This window comes from Camponotus floridanus, unplaced genomic scaffold (genome assembly GCF_003227725.1).
Source record: "Camponotus floridanus strain SB8 unplaced genomic scaffold, Cflo_v7.5 scaffold24, whole genome shotgun sequence".
Taxonomy (NCBI): Eukaryota; Metazoa; Arthropoda; class Insecta; order Hymenoptera; family Formicidae; genus Camponotus; species Camponotus floridanus.
The window spans coordinates 3026886-3043285 of record NW_020229370.1 but is presented as its reverse complement, the minus strand read 5'-3'; the positions used below and the strand labels follow the sequence as shown (position 1 = coordinate 3043285).

Here is a 16400-nt window from a genome sequence, read left to right as displayed (position 1 = left end):
GTCGCTATCAAGAGTTCTGGATCGCCAATCCACCAATTTTGCGGATATTCGCGATCCAATATTACATCGCGAGAAGACGTTACATCGCAGAAAATACGTCGCTCTCTTTGGAAAAAGATCATGGTACCTTTTGTCGCTGATTCCTGCATTATCGAAAAAGAATTATAATATCGAATTAAATGCAAATTATATCGCATATATTGAATGTTACACGTATAAGCTAATGGAGATATATAAGGAATAATTAAAAAAAATTAAGTTCCCCTCCAACGGAGGGGAACAAATATCTGCGATATTTTTCGAAGCTTTACGATTGGGCGCGATAAATATTTTATTTACATAATTTAACAGAACTTAATAGGAAACGAGAATATAATTACATATATTTCTTATTTTTTTGTTTAATTTCATTTTGATCTTCTACGATAAATTCTATATAGTATATAGCTAGAGTAGAGTAGATAATTATTATTTTCCTGTGATGTTATGGATCTAATATTAAATTCCGAAGGCCTTATCAATCTCAATCTTCAAATTTTTTTTATAAATTCTCACATAATATTAAATATAGATTTGTTGTAATTTTAACATCAAATTTTTTAAAATTATAATGGAGTACTTTATAATGGAGTGTTTTAAAAATCAGCACTCGGTATCTTGAGAATTACAAGAAATTATTTTTTCTAAGTTTAATAAACAAACTGTATTATTATTTATAATCTAATCTTATCGCTATCAATTCATCTTCTCACACTTTCATTTATCATATTTTTATAAATTGTTTAAATAAATGAAATCGATAATATCGATGAGTTTTGAAATTTCGATGCTATAGATACACAAAGATCTCTACGCTCGTGATAACGAAAACAAGTAGTAAGAACTAGAGTTTCAGACAGCAGTTCATACTCAAAAATAAGAATTATAAAAAATATGAATTTTTTTCTTTCAAATTCTTGAATTATTTATTACAACTTGATTCGTAATTCGTTTTTTCCTTATTGCTCACATTTTTTTCAGTGTACAATTTGCTAAATCCAAATGAATCTTGCAGAAATTGTATACCTATTTCAATCCTATTTTTCAAACTGTTGAAAATGGCAGACTTAAGACACATCTTTCCGTATCTGCAACATCGAAAGGTGAACTCACCGAGATTACATCGATTTCATTCCTCGATCTCTTAATCGCGACGAGTAGCCGCCATCATGGCGCGACCATCGTCTTCCTCGTGGTTGTTGTCGCGCCTTCATGGTCGCCGTCATCGTCTTCGTCTTTGCGCTCGCGATTGTCTCGCTCGTTGCTTAGGTCAGCCGTCGTCCCCGTCGTCGTCGTCGCTCTCGTCCAAGTTCGGCCCGTTGGTTGGGCGTCGTTGGAAGAGAGGTGGGCCGTTCTCGCGCTCACACACCCGATCACTCATGCACACACACACCCGCATACGCACGTACACATACACTCTCTCCATCTCTTCTTCTCGCCGCGTCCCTCCACCCTCTTACGGGGAAAAGGGGCGCTACTATATCGGTGGTATTTTGGTTTTGGCTCGGCTCGGCCCGCGGCAGTTCTGGGAGTGGAGTTCTAAAAACAGCAGAGGTAAGTCCTGCCTGTGTGCCGCTGCTGCTACTGCTGCTGCTGAGCAGCTGCCCGCTTTGCTTCTTCTTCGTCCTCGTCGTCGTCGGCGCCGACGACGCGTCGTGGCCTCGCGTTCCTCGCGGTACCGTCCTGCTCTCGATAACGTCGTCATCGTCCTTGATCGCGATCGCGTTCCTCGTGCTTTCCGCGGACACCCTCGTCGTGCGCGAATTCGCCGTGATTACCTCCCCGGGGAGAAAGTCTCCCTCCTCTCCTCCCTCCTTTCCTCTCATCCTGAAGAAGCCGCGACACTTTGATCGAAAACCGAGCCCGCGGCACTTTTGCGACTACCCGCGGCGATCGTCTCGCCGCGCCTCTTATAATATACACCCGCTCTCGCGCTTCCGATGGCGGTTTACTAATTCAGCTTGCCGCTGCTACCCAGAAGCCACCCGGTCTCAACCTTCTTTTAGGCACCACCCTGCCTCTCTTGCTCTCGCCTTGCCTCTTCTCGCCCTGCGCATCCACGGATTTATTTCTTCGCGCGCGGGAATTATTTTTGGTGTCTTTTCCCGCGGTTTGTTAATATACACTCGCTCACACTCTCGATCCACCTCTCTCTCTCGCCCTTTCGTCATCGTGTACCGTACCATGTTACTCTCCGGTGTGATTATTCTCTTTCTCGCGCCAAAATTGTAACGACGCGCCTCGCGATCAGCCGTTCGCGCTTTTAGTCGCTTTGCCGTGAGCGTTGCACGCGCTTTCGTCTATCCGATAGGACGATCGACAAGGATGGAGTCGGACCGGCTCCGCGGATCCGGAGTCGACTTTGATCCAAGATTGACGGTCGCTCGTTTCGAGATTTATTTTCCCCTACGTCTTTGTTCGCCATGGCGAATCACGTCACGACGAGTGTCGTTGTTTGCGCTAGTTACTACTCTCGGCTTGTGATGTCGCGGAATCGTTGGCTTCATCGCTACGTAGTTCCGACGTAGTTCCCGAAAGCTGTGAAGTGGAATTAGCTCGTTCAAGTTTCGCGTAGAGGGCTTCGCCGTCGTGCTCGATAGGCCTATAGGTCCATCCAATCGCGAGATACCTTACTGTTTTGCTGTAACGTGCTTCTTTGACAGTTAGAAAGTTGACTTTATTTCTCTCGGTAGTCAAGGCGAAAACAAAAATATTGCAGTCGAAAGTTTCTTTATGCTTGTCTCTGTAGCTTTCGTATATCCCGACAAACACAATTGTATTACACACGCAACTGTGGCATCATGAAAGAAGTGAACAACTTAACGTTTGGTGAAAAATTCAAGTTTCTTTAGATAATTTTTTTTAAAAAAGAGAATAGAAATTCTTTACGTGTATATATATATATATATATATATATATATATATATATATATATATATATATATTACTACGAATATAGGCGGAATAAATTGTCAACTTAATTTCAAGCGATCTCAGTCTCGGATTCAATCGCGAGAGATTGGAAGCCATAGAATTTCTAAAGCTTGCAAATTCATCAGTTTGCGATCCTGTTGAACTTGCAAATTTACGGGTCCATATTCGCTGCGAATATGCTATACGATCGTTTAATTTAATTTGCTTCCAAGTAATTTCAAGCGGAACAAAGCGCTCTTCTGGAGCGCTAATAGGAATTTCTCATATTACCATTATGTGATCGTTAATTCAATTTCCAATTTCCACAGTCCAGGGAATCGGCTTGCGAATTTAATGTTTCCTAGTTCGTAGTTTAATATCGCAAATATATTCATATTTTGTAACATTTCAATAGAATTAATCAAGCAGATCGTGGAATTGAGTAAAAATCAGGAGAATTGGAAAGGAATGTGTGTGTCGGCGGACAGAGAAACTGCAAAAGCTTCTAAAATATTGGAAAATTGCTTATCTTGTGATTTCTTGTAGAATTGAGATAAACGCTTTTCTAATATTTGAATAATATATATATATATATATATATATATATATATATATATATATATTTCGAAACTATTTTCCAATCTCATTTCCAATCGCAACCGTGACGTCATATCATGTCATTAATCTACGAATATTTACATAAAATGAAATGTTCTCAACAAGAAAATATTTTACATTGTCCAATACATTAAATTATTTGTTCTGAAGCGAATCACTGTGTATGTATTTTTGATGGGAGAATTATTTACAAAATCTGCTCACGTAGATTGCGACGTATTATTTTTGGCAAAAATATTTCATAAATATTTCGCAAAATTTTACAAATTAATGTCTGTTATCATCGTAACTTCTTCTCTCGTTTTCTTCTCTGCTTTTTAACATAATTTTCTTTGTTGAAATATTAATTATATTTCTACGAGATTGTGGACGAATTAATGGTGAATATTATAAAGAGATATTATATAATTCTCCATTTTTTCGACGACGACCTCTTGAGCATAGATCAGCCATGAATAAATTCTTTCCGTTACCTTGATTAGATTCTATCTGAAGCTAGCTTTCTCTCTCTCTCTCTTTTGCAGCAATAATGCAGAAAAAAACGCGGTTGGTGGGCGTACAACTTATTCCTGGGTTACCATTCTTTTATTTTACAGCGTGCTATTACGCGCCATGCGCGTCCGTAGACATTGCACCAAAGTGTACCCTTCGTGCGTATTTTATACGCCTCGGTGCTTCCATCGCGTTTCGTTAACTATAATCGATTGCTTATTATTATCCTCGCATAATCAAATTCGGTGACTTATTTTCGATATAATAATAAGATTTTCATGTAACACGCATCTTGTTAACTTTCTGCTAGTTTGCTTTCTCTTTCTTTTTAAAAATATTATGAGAAATTGATATTATTTTAAACTATCATTATTTTTCCTTACGATAGATAGTATTGATACCTGAAATCTAATGAGATTTTTATAACTCTATAAATATTTTGATATTTGACGTAAAGATTTACTTCGGTTTCCTTATTATTATAATTTATTTATATTTATTAGTTGATTTACGCTAATATTAAAGTCAAGTTTAAATTTTTTTCTCATATTTTTTGCGACCCGATATAGATGATAACGATGACCAGATGATTCTTGCTGAGGAGACTTTTGCTTTTTAAATAAAATGCGACTTTCGTCTTTCATCAAATCTTAAATCATCAAGTCTTAAATCTTAATAAAGTAAGCTAATAAAAATTGCGGACCTAAATTATCCTCTATAATACGCGGATTTGTCGCTCATATATTTTAAATTCTTCGTTGATGATTTTTATATTAAAATTATTAAAAATCAAACTCACGAATATAAAATTAAATATATAAAAATTGGTACAAATGGCAATATGAATCTAGTGTCGATATTGTTACACCGTTATTTATTATATAAAGAAACAATATATCATATGAAAACTTTTATTTAATAAATATACATATGAGTGGATTGCGAACGTTTCGACCCTATTTTTGGATCATCTTCAGCGCAAATATAAAACGAAATAAATAATAATACAGTAATTGTTACATAATTGGAGTTATGTAACAATTACTGTATTATTATTATTTATTCCGTTTATATTTGCGCTGAAGATGACCCAAAAATAGGGTCGAAACGTTCGCAATCCACTCCTATGTATATTTATTAAATGAATGTTTTCATATGATTGTTTCTTTATATAATAAATAACGGTGTAACAATATCGACACTAAACTCATATTGCCATTTGTACAGATTTTCATATTATATTAAATCACTTGATGTTATTAATTTATTTTATATCATATATATATTTTCACGAATTGTATAGAGTTTCACATTTATATACGAGATATACAAATGATCCGGATAAACATTGCTAATTAGTTGCTTTTCAAAGAGATGTTTCTAAGCTACTTGGTTACACTATTTGCTGCAATGCTCTTAAGACACATTAATATTCCTCTGACATTTACATAGAAATATGATTAAATATAATTATTGGCAGGTTGAAATCATAAAAAAGTCAATTAATCTTTTAATAATTTCTAATGCTTTGCAATCGATGATTTCGACCGGAGATTTTTCGCTCGCAGCGCGAGGATACATCCGGCATCAACGGTATTTCTATGAAATTTTACATAACCCGACGACTAACGCCACATATGAACAACGGACCGCAGGTTAGACCGGTTTGTCGGCGAAGTGATATCGCGCTTAATTGAATCTGACGCGTTTCGTTGACATCCCGCGCCGTTAAATGCACGAGATGTGTATACGCGACAGAGTTTTCGAGTCCCATGCGCGTGCAAAATGAAGAGTGATGACTCGAATAATCCATCCGGTGCTATTTATATGCTCGCGTGAATTTGCTAGATAGTCGGTGCGCGATCAATAGCGCGAGTCGGATTCGATAATAAACGTCTCATCTGATTTTTTTTTCAGTTTTTTCGCGACATTTTTTCGCGATTCCGTTTGCCCTTCCCTCCTCTGCTCGTTGACTTTGTCACCGATAGCTGTATCATCGTAAATCACGTTTCAGCCTTTGGTGATCGCGCGCGCGAGACCGAGACCGATCTCCTCGTCCCTCGTCGACGAAACTCTGCCCGGTCTCTCTCTTTTTCTCTTGACCAAGTGCCAAGTGCGTGCCGACGCGACCGAATGGCCGGCGCGCTTTTGCACGACGCCGAGACCCTGAGGAGAACCTCGCGATCCGCGTTCGAGAAGATTCAAAGGCGCTTGCGAAACGAAAAGTTCTGAGGGATTGGGAACAGAGATGGGACTTGGGCTGGTCTATATTAAGATTCGAAAGCTGCGCAGCTTCTTCTTAAAAGATTCATTACCTCCATCCGTCGATATTTGAAAAAAAAAAAGATAAATTTTTTAAAAATAAAAGATAAATTTTTTAAAAATTTTATTCCGATTGAAATTTTGGTATCCTTCGATTTGAAATAAAATTTGCTTGTAAATTTTCCGAATGAAAAATCAGTAGATGATTAACCCGAAGCTAAAAGTAAAGTTGCCATTGATAGATTTCTAGAATATTGCACTCGTTTAAATTGAAATGGACTAGAAAAAATGTTTCCGAAACTGAATCACTTTTTATTTTATTGCAGAAACTTCTGCTATCATTTACATGAAAGGTACAGCGCGCATATTCTGAAGTTATCTCGTTTCTCAATCGAGGATTCGATATTCAATGAAATATTGGCGATGAATCTCTCCGATTTAATTAATAATTTGATAACGGACTTTTATTTTATTAATATCCTCGCCTTAATGATATTTCTTAGTGAAGTACGCATTTGCAACGTTCTACTAACACTCTAATAATCATGTTATGTATATCTTGATAATTTGGAATTTATCTGTTTATTGAAATGTCAAACAACTATATAAACAAAGTATAATATAATTAGACCACCTGTTTATTAAATCATGCTATCTCTTTATTATTCACGGGTTATAGATTTCTGCATTGCATGTATTCATATTTTTTTTTTTTGCATTTGCTGTATATTCACTATGTTGATTATTTGAATAGCGTGTCGCGCTCGTTTTTTGGTACGAATAAAATGTGAATTATATCACGTGAATAAAACTGTTAATTGGGAAATCAATCACAGAGAGAAGATTTTTAAAATTCAGGAGAATGAACGAAATCCATTTTTATCTTTGCAAAAGAATATTAATTTCTATTCGTCTTTACATTAACACAGTTGATATATAATAATAACTCAAACGCTCTATGCATAACGTCACGTCATAGTTTATAGTCGTTACCTCGTTTCTGTCTCGCGATTTTTCTCGTACCTCGGTTGGTTCGCTACATGACTTCATACCTGTCATACCTTTCACATTGAAATATCATTTGAGTTACTCAAGTAAAGTCGAGAAACAGTGTACATTGTTTCGCGTAAATTTATATTTACACGAAACATATAGAAATAGAAGTGATATACAAGGGGCTATTTGTAAAAAATAAATTTTCCAAATATTTTTTTCCTCTACCGCCTGTAATTAATATTGCCTGTGCCTTGTTTGAGGCATTCTTGTACGTGATTATTTACGAATATCTATGTTATACGTATATTTATGTTCAGTAGCGCTTCTGTCGTTTCTATTTTCATCACAACGGCACGATGAGATGGAAATTAATCGAGAAAATCGATCACTCTTTGATTCGCATCAGTATCCACTGCGTGCTATCGCAGTAAAACGCAGTGAAGGGTTAAACGTAGGCAGACGCGCTAGCTTCAACACACGTGACACGTTCTCGCATTACCGACAATATGTGAACATTCCGCCCACGTACCGTATATATCGTTTCGTTAAAGCTCCCTTCGTTACCCTCGACGAGTTCCCTCTCTCAGCCGTTGCTCCTCGCAGGAGCAAGATATGTCCCTTAGAGATTCGACTCGAAACGACGGCAGGCAGGGTGAGCGGATATCCGGTATATGGCAACGGACGCCTGTCTCGAGTTGGAGTGTGTCGCGCAAAGAGAGGGAAAGATAGAGTCGTTCGTTAGTGCCGTTGCTGCCGCTCGGACGGGTAATACGAAGTATGGTCGCCACCTGGTATTTTCGTTCGGCGCAAACGAGCCTTCGAAGTCTACTTCTTCCATGGGAAGTCGAGGTTTCTTTGCTTCTCCGGAAGGAGAGCTTTGGAACAAACACCCAGAGCGCGAGCCTTTCCCGCCGAGATGTTCCAATCATTGAGCAAACGATTTTCTTATAATTTATATAATTTATATATAATAATTTATATATATTTATATATTATAATTTATATATATTTATATATTATAATTTATATATAATTTATATATTATAATTTATATATTTATATAATTATATAATTTATTAATCTCGTAGCGATGTTTAATATCAAAAATTGAAAACAATCAGTTAGGCCTTTATTGAGGAAATATCGGCTTCAAATTGATAAAAAAAATGTTATGCGACGCACAGATGTAATTTTTTTATTTTGCTAGAGTAACGATAAAAATAGGGAATCCAGTTTTTCTCTCTAAATTTATTTTTTTTTTATCGAGTTAAAGAAAACTATTTTTCCTTGTTTATTATGATGGATTGCATTTTTCACGATGGATTTGTTTTTATAAAGAAATGTAAAATTATTTCCATGATATGTAATAATTTTATTTTTAGAAAAAAATGTGTCAAAAAGTAATTACACGAATTGTGCCATAATTATTTTCATATGCCGGATGTATTACTTATTTTATTTTCGATATTGAATTTTTCTTTTGATACGGATATTATATTATATATATGATTCTATCGAATTCCATTTTATAAGTTTAAAGTTGATAAAACTGCTCGCAGTTTTGTTAATCAATGAATATTATCATCGATTTGATTAAAAATGCATAGAACGATATAATGTAAAGTGTCATATTTTATACATATCACATTTACTACATCCGTTCTCTCTCTTTCTGTCTCTCTCTCTATCTCTGTCTCTATCTTTGTCTACTTTTTCTTCTTTCATTTAAGTAATTATCTTCATGTATATGCTTCACTCGGTTTATCATGTTTTTCCTTCGAAATATCTTTTTAGAAATATCCCATAGTTAACGGCGACCTCGTTGGTGTACTGTTTAAAAATTACGTTCCACTAAATTATAAACGAGCTAAAATCCATTTTCCATTTAGATACAACTGAGCTTCGAAATACATCAGAAACTCGTGATGTTTGAATAAGTTAATGTTTAAATTAGGTATTGAAATTGCTGAATTAAACATATATCGATCATACACATATTCCCGTATGTTTAGCGATATATTATAGTTTGTGTAAAATCTCTGGAAAAAAAAGAGGGATTATACATTGATATATCGTGGAAATATATTACAGTGAGCATGATGATTCGATTCGATTTTTTATTACAATTAGAGTACATGATATAATTAATTATTGAAGAATTATCTTTATGGGAGTTTTAATTTTAGATTTAGTGTGCTACTTAACTTTGTATTTTAATATTCAGATTAATAATTGTTTTTTTCAATACACTCTTCAATAGAATCGAAGTTCTTTTAAATATTTTACGCTATCTCTCATTAATAGCAAGTCTTTGTTCGAAAAATAGCTTTTTCATGAAAATGTTAATTAAGAAATCTAACAGACAAAATAAAATTTCATCTGGATAGATTAAAGGATTTTTATGACAAGCACATTTATTTTATAAATGTAACGTATATTATTTCATTTTTTTTTTTTTTTTCAAGAAATAAAACTGTTAGAATTAATATCGAGAACGAGATTTAATTAATATTTTTATTTGAGATAGCGAGCTCTCTTGTATGCATAAATAGAAATCAGAAATTTTATTTCAGATCTAGACATATTAATATTCCACAAAGTATTACGTATAATTTATTGTAAGTCTCTCAGAAGCTTTAGCATTTTTAATCAGAAGAGAAATTCAAAAAGTATAAAAATACGATTTATATCTGCGAGTTAATTAATTTTGATCGAAATTAGGACAATTGTCCAGTAAATCCTATTCTAAAAATCCTATTCTAAAAAAGGCATATTAGTCGATTCTCGAAAGTCTCGAAGTATTGTTGTCTCTTTTCCGCGATGCTGATTGGTTCTTTTATTGCGCTCAATTCATGTTGTGAGCAGCTGTCATTTGCGATTATTACAAATTTTGACAGCTTGTGTGACAGTGAGAAATGTATAATGAAAGGGAATAAATGGCGAAGCGTGCGCTTTGCGTTAGTACAATTTAAAAATTCAATTATATGAAACCGAATTTGGCAATTTTTTTACAATTTTTTGTGTGGATATTGTGATAAAGATTTTATCATTCGAGACAAATTTAATTGCTACAAGTCGGCTACGAAAAACTTTTGAGACATATTTAAATGTAGAAAATCTATCTACGTATCTGTCAATAAATCGAATAATAAAATGGCATATGAATTATTTTACCGAATTATGAACGTTAATTGATAACGTCACGCGGATCGCGCTAACCGGCAGTTACACGTCGATCGATTTGGCAAGATGGAAGTGGCGTTAGATCGCATGAAGAATAATTGTTTTGCAGCTTGAATTTCGACAATCCCAATTGTCCAACGTCTATTTTCGTTTCGCGAACTGTCTCGCTCCCTATCATTTTCGATGCGCTGCTATTTTCGATTCGGCGCTCGATCGACCAGGTCACACGGTTAAGCGCGGTTCATCCGATAATGAAGATGGACTTTCCTAGATTTTCCTGAAAAATTTAATATCATTGCTACCGTTGGTTGCTGCTGCGAGTTTGACGATGAGAGCAAGAGATGAAGATAGAAAAACAGAGAGAAAATAAGATATATATGTGTATATATATATATATATGTGTGTGTGTGAACGAGAAACAAGGAGGAGGGGAAACAGAGGGGATGTTAGATACCGAGAGGAAGGAATAACGAGAGGGATGCGACTATACCATATCGCCCCGATATTGTTATCGATCCCGCCGGTTGGAAGGTATTTGTTACGTTCATTGTTTTTCCTTCGCACCGTCGAGCAAAAGGAGATCACGAGGGCCCCCGGCATCCCTTTTGCAGTGCTAAGGTATCCGCGTCCATCATCTCCACCCGTTTTCTACGCTTTCTCTTTTCCCTCGTCCCCCTTTTTCCTTCGTCCTTTCCCTTTTCTGGCCTTCTGTTTCTGAACAGAGTTCCCTCTTTGCCCACTTTCTCGGCTCTCTTTACGTGACATTTTAACACCGAAAAGACACTCTCGTGTTACACTCAAAATAAGAGAAAAAGAGAGAGCGCATCAAAAAGAAAGGATTTATTCAAAGATACTTTAACGGATAAGAAAAATCAAAAGGAACAAAAGTAATTAAAAATACTTTTTCTCTAAGTTTGTTTAATGAAGTAATTAAAATAAATACTTAACGGAGATTAAAATATTAAAGCAAAACACTAATAAAGTGGATTATAAAGTAAAATAAGATAATATATACACATAATAAAACAGGTGTATGAATAATTTAATTCTATATATATATATATATATATATATATATTTTGGTGCAAAATTTATGCCTCAAATTTATGAATCTTGTTAAAATATTTAAATATAATTTGTGTGCCATCGTGAATAACATGAGTGATATTAAAATTAAAAAAGACAATTTTATATAAGAAAATATTTTAAATTTTATCTTATACGATATTATACCATGTAACGAGACTTGAACTATATTTTAGAAATATCTCGGTTATGTATTTGGAAGTAAATTTGGAGGTGACAAGCGGCGAAAATTCTCCTCTTGTTGGATTTTCAAGAAAATTGTTTTATCGATGCAAAGCCAAAATTATTTGCAAATCAACGGTAGATGGATGCGCATTTTAACGTGTGGCGATAAATCGATTTCGATCGCGAGGAATAATTTTTAGGTTTTTGACATTTTTAAGCAAATAGGATATATTAAGATAGACAGGTGACATATTTTTGCCTAATTTCGGTCGTGCGCGTGCAAGCGTATATCAAAATAGTAATATTCCCTTAAAATAATATAATATCGGTCGCGCGCTTCATAAAATCTGAGAAAGAATTCTCGTTTGAGATCTATATTGGTCGAGTGGCGGAGCAAAAATGACGTTTCTTTTCATATGGCTCTTCTCGAATGCGCTTGATAACCGAGTTATAATCCTCTTCTATATTATCCGCGCTTCGCTCTTAATTTGTCATTTCCAACTGAATGGATAGATATATTTTCTTCCCCGAAATTGTCATTATAATGTACGTGCGCGGTCGATCCATCCGGCACGTCGGTTCGCTCCATCTCTCGCATGGCGGCCACATGCATAACTTATATATCGCTTAATTAAATATCTCTGTTCGTCCGAGCATTGGCGGACTACTGACATTTTTCGATATTTTATACGAAGCGCATTCGTACGGGAGTAATAAAATATATGAGCTGGCTCTCGTTTGATGGATCTGGCTGTCGCGCCATGAATTTTTACGCCGTGATCAAACTTCTTAAGTCTGGAAAATATTAAAATATTAAATGAATACTATAATAATCGCAAGGATGTTGATATAAATAAGTACCTTGAATGTATTATAAAAATTGATAATTCACAATACGTTTATTAGGATATCTCTGTATTATTATTAGAATATTTTGTACTATATTTGTCAGAAAATTGACGACAGACATAAGCGAAATAAAAATGAAGGCGGAGAGAAATAAATCGTTTCTAAATAATTTTCTCGCCTTTAATAAAATACAAATAATTTTGGAGCCAAATTTAATTCCAAAATGTTCGGAATAAGATGTGGTAAAAATATACCTATTTGGCGGATTAAAGTAATCAATTTTGGAAAGATTTTTAATCATGTCTCGTTAGTTGTCAACTCTGATTCAGCATCACAAGCCTAAGTATCATTGAGCGAGCTCGCTCATATGACATCAATTTAGCAATCCTCCTTCTCCCTTCTCCGATTTACTCGCTACGTCGCGTACGACATCGCGTTATGTATCTCCGTGAACGTATATTATTTCTGGGCGCGAAGGATCATCGTCGACCGCGAGTCCGTTTTAGGACTTATTAATTATTAACAATCCGTCTTCTGTTTCTCGTGTCTTCTCGCGCCCGCTCTCGGCGCGAGATCGATAGGCCAGGACATATCGAGCACTCGCCTCCTCTCTCGACGGGTTAGGTTGTCCGACCTCCTGTAGGGGGACAGCTACATTGCAGCTCATGCATAATGTATTCCGACCTGGAGTAGATTTATATTTACCCCCGTGCTGTTGGCGATAATTCGTTAAATATCGACAGCCATCGCGCGATGCTTTTTACGTCGACACAATATTCGACATACGAGTGCGATGCGCGCGTCTCACCCTCTCGCTTCTTCCCTCCCTCGTCTTTTCTCCGTGAATCTCCGTCTTGTTGTATCGTACGATCCTTGTGCAACAGTTGTGCACGCGAGTTGCCTAAATTAAGCTTGTCGAGCGCATGCCGAGCCCACGATCGACTATGCATTATGGTTGCTGCATGTCATGATTTTTCTGAGATTTCATAATCCTTTTACATGACTCGTATCATTATTAAATACACGATAAAATACTTTCTGTGTACGAGCACAGTTTACGTTCACTGGGAAAAATGCATTTCTGAGATTTTGAAGTCAAAGTTATTTCGTCATTTAAAAAGGAATTGTATTATACAGGGTGTCGGAGCAATCTTTCGCCAAAAAAAGCACTTGTAGCTTACCTCGAGAGCTTTCCGAAACATTATGATAAAGTATTTTTTCATCGAGTACTTTTCGAATTACGAGGCTTGAAATAATTTCTTAATTTTTACATAAACCATCAAATATCTAGTAAAATATTCATTTTTCGATTATCTTATCTTAATACTTGTATGTTCAAAATAAGGAGAGGAATCAATTGAAGTAAAGAAAATACACAATTGTTTCGAAAAAAAAACATGTAATTGTTAATTGCAAATACATATTTTTTCTTTGAAACAATTTTATGTTTTCTTTACACCAATTGATTCCTCTCAATTATTTTGTATATAGAAGTAATATTAAAGTAAGATAATCGAAAAATGAATATTTTACTAGATATTTTATGTAAAAATTAAGAAATTATTTCAAGCCTCATAAAATACTCGATGAAAAAATACTTTATTATAGTGTTTTGAAAAGCTCTCGAGGTAAGCTACAAGTGCTTTTTTTGACGAGAGATTGCCCCGACACCCTGTATTGTAACGTATATCGTAATGTGTAGCCTTTTCTCTCGATTTCATATAATTTTATTCTAATGAAAAAAAGAGAAAAAAGTGCAATTTTGGCTATTCGAGCGCAATTCCAAGATATTAATGGTGTATCGTAAAATCTGGCTGCGAAAAGGTATGCGTGCGGATATTTTCAGGATTTGATATATTTGTCAGATTTCTCTCTCTCTCATACAGGCTGTTATTTCACAATCGGACGTCTACCTTCGATGGATGGACCGCGAGTGTCGGCGATTCGACTGACGTGTAACCGCGATACTCGATATCATCTTAGCGCATCGACAATTTCAGATGCATCCAATGGAAATCGGAACATTGGTTTTAAATGTCGATCCCAGCTCCTCGAAAACTGTCAACGAGCGATTTTAGGAAGCAACATCCATCCATCCCTTTTCCTCTTGTCGGCGGACTCGTGGCTAGTAATCGTTTCCTCGTAATTTCGTTTTATTTGCATTGTTTGCATTCTACCTTTTATAAGGGTGTTTTTTCGTCGAAGCTAATAATGCTGAGGGTCTTTCGTCCTTCAGATGGATTCTTTATTCTGTATACAGGATGAGTTTTATTTCGTATGTCAATCTTTTTATCATGCGGGAGGATTATTGACTGCATAATAAATTGATCGGTACATAAATGTCAATTATTTGGATCGACCGTATCGAATATAATGTGTAAAATTAAAGCAAATTAAAAGCTGAACTTATGTAGTATGGATTTATTATTATTAAAGCTACGTATTTATTATTAATATTATTATTATTGTACACATTATATTCGAACCTTCGATACAAAAAAATCGATCAAAAAAATTGATATTTATGTACCGATCAATTTATTATGCAGTCAATAATATCCCGCATGATAAAAAGATTGACACACGAAATAAAACTCACCCTGTATAATTATATCGAGAATATTTTAACAAGATATCATTTCGGGTCGCAGACTCAACGATTGATCTTTACATCTGTAGAATCTAATTAAAACGAAAAACAGGAAATCAAACTAAAAATGAGATTTCCTAATTTACTTCGCATCTCCCCATTGCCATTGGGGTGTTTTATTTATCGCTTACGGCAATTTGAATTAAAAAATTGCGAATTATCCGGCGAATATCCCGAGGTTTTTCCTCGAGCGGGCGATCCGCTATCTCAGAGGAAATGTCGTGGATGTATTTTCCGCGGTACAAAGAAGAAAATAAAAGAAAGAAAAAATGAAGCGCGACAAAGGTTTACGCGGAAATCGAACGCGCGGATAATGCCTTAAATAGAATCGTACACCTGCAAGCGCGCACGCGGTGTATGAGTTTAGTTTGCCGCCACCGCCGCGGTCGGTCAGTCTATAGCACAATTGTTATTTTCGACTCGGGCGTATACACTTTGTAACGACGCGGCGACTCCGTATAAAACGTAGGTCGATTCTTGAACCGTGCCGCCGTTTTATTTCTGGCCAGCGAAATATTAATAAGGTGTAAAGATGCCATCTTTGCGTAAACACGTCGGCCTATCGCCGGCCGAATCGCGCATCGACTGACGCCAATGCACGCGTTCAAGCGCATTCGTCATTGCCTTCTCTATCGGTCTCTCTCTCTCTCTCTCTCCCTCTCTGCCGCACGCGCGACGTGTATACGCAACACATGCACGGGAGGCAATTTCTTTTTTTCTCTCCTCCTCTTTGTCGTTACGATAACGACGAAACGAAGATTCTCGTAATCTCCGTCGTTAATTCCTCGTTTCGTAATCGCCTCTTTTTCGTGATACACGAAGTAATCTTCTATCCGCGATCAGATTCTTTCAGCTCTTTACAATCGCACGTTCTGCCGAGGAAGATATTACGTAGTTTTTAATTTAATCATCGTTTAACATGTACGTTGCGAGTTGCAAATTACATTCAGAGATGATTGCCTGGAATCGCGGATTGTTTACTGCGTACCGACTCGAGTCCTGTGCATTCGATTTCTCCTCATTTATCGCTGTAAATAACGCTCGTGGTTTTTATCGTCTCTAGGAAGCCTTCAAAGGATCGGTAAAAAATCTCGATTTTATCCGTTCAAACAAAAAGTTAAAAATACAGATTATTGTATTTTAGTTA

At 35.9% G+C, this 16400-nt stretch overlaps 1 protein-coding gene across 1 annotated transcript in view; it reads left to right on the top strand.

Annotated features, from left to right (window-relative positions):
* LOC105256556 (myocyte-specific enhancer factor 2) overlaps nt 1-16400 on the top strand; it is a 64126-nt gene that overhangs the window by 26461 nt on the left and 21265 nt on the right. The window lies entirely within an intron of this gene.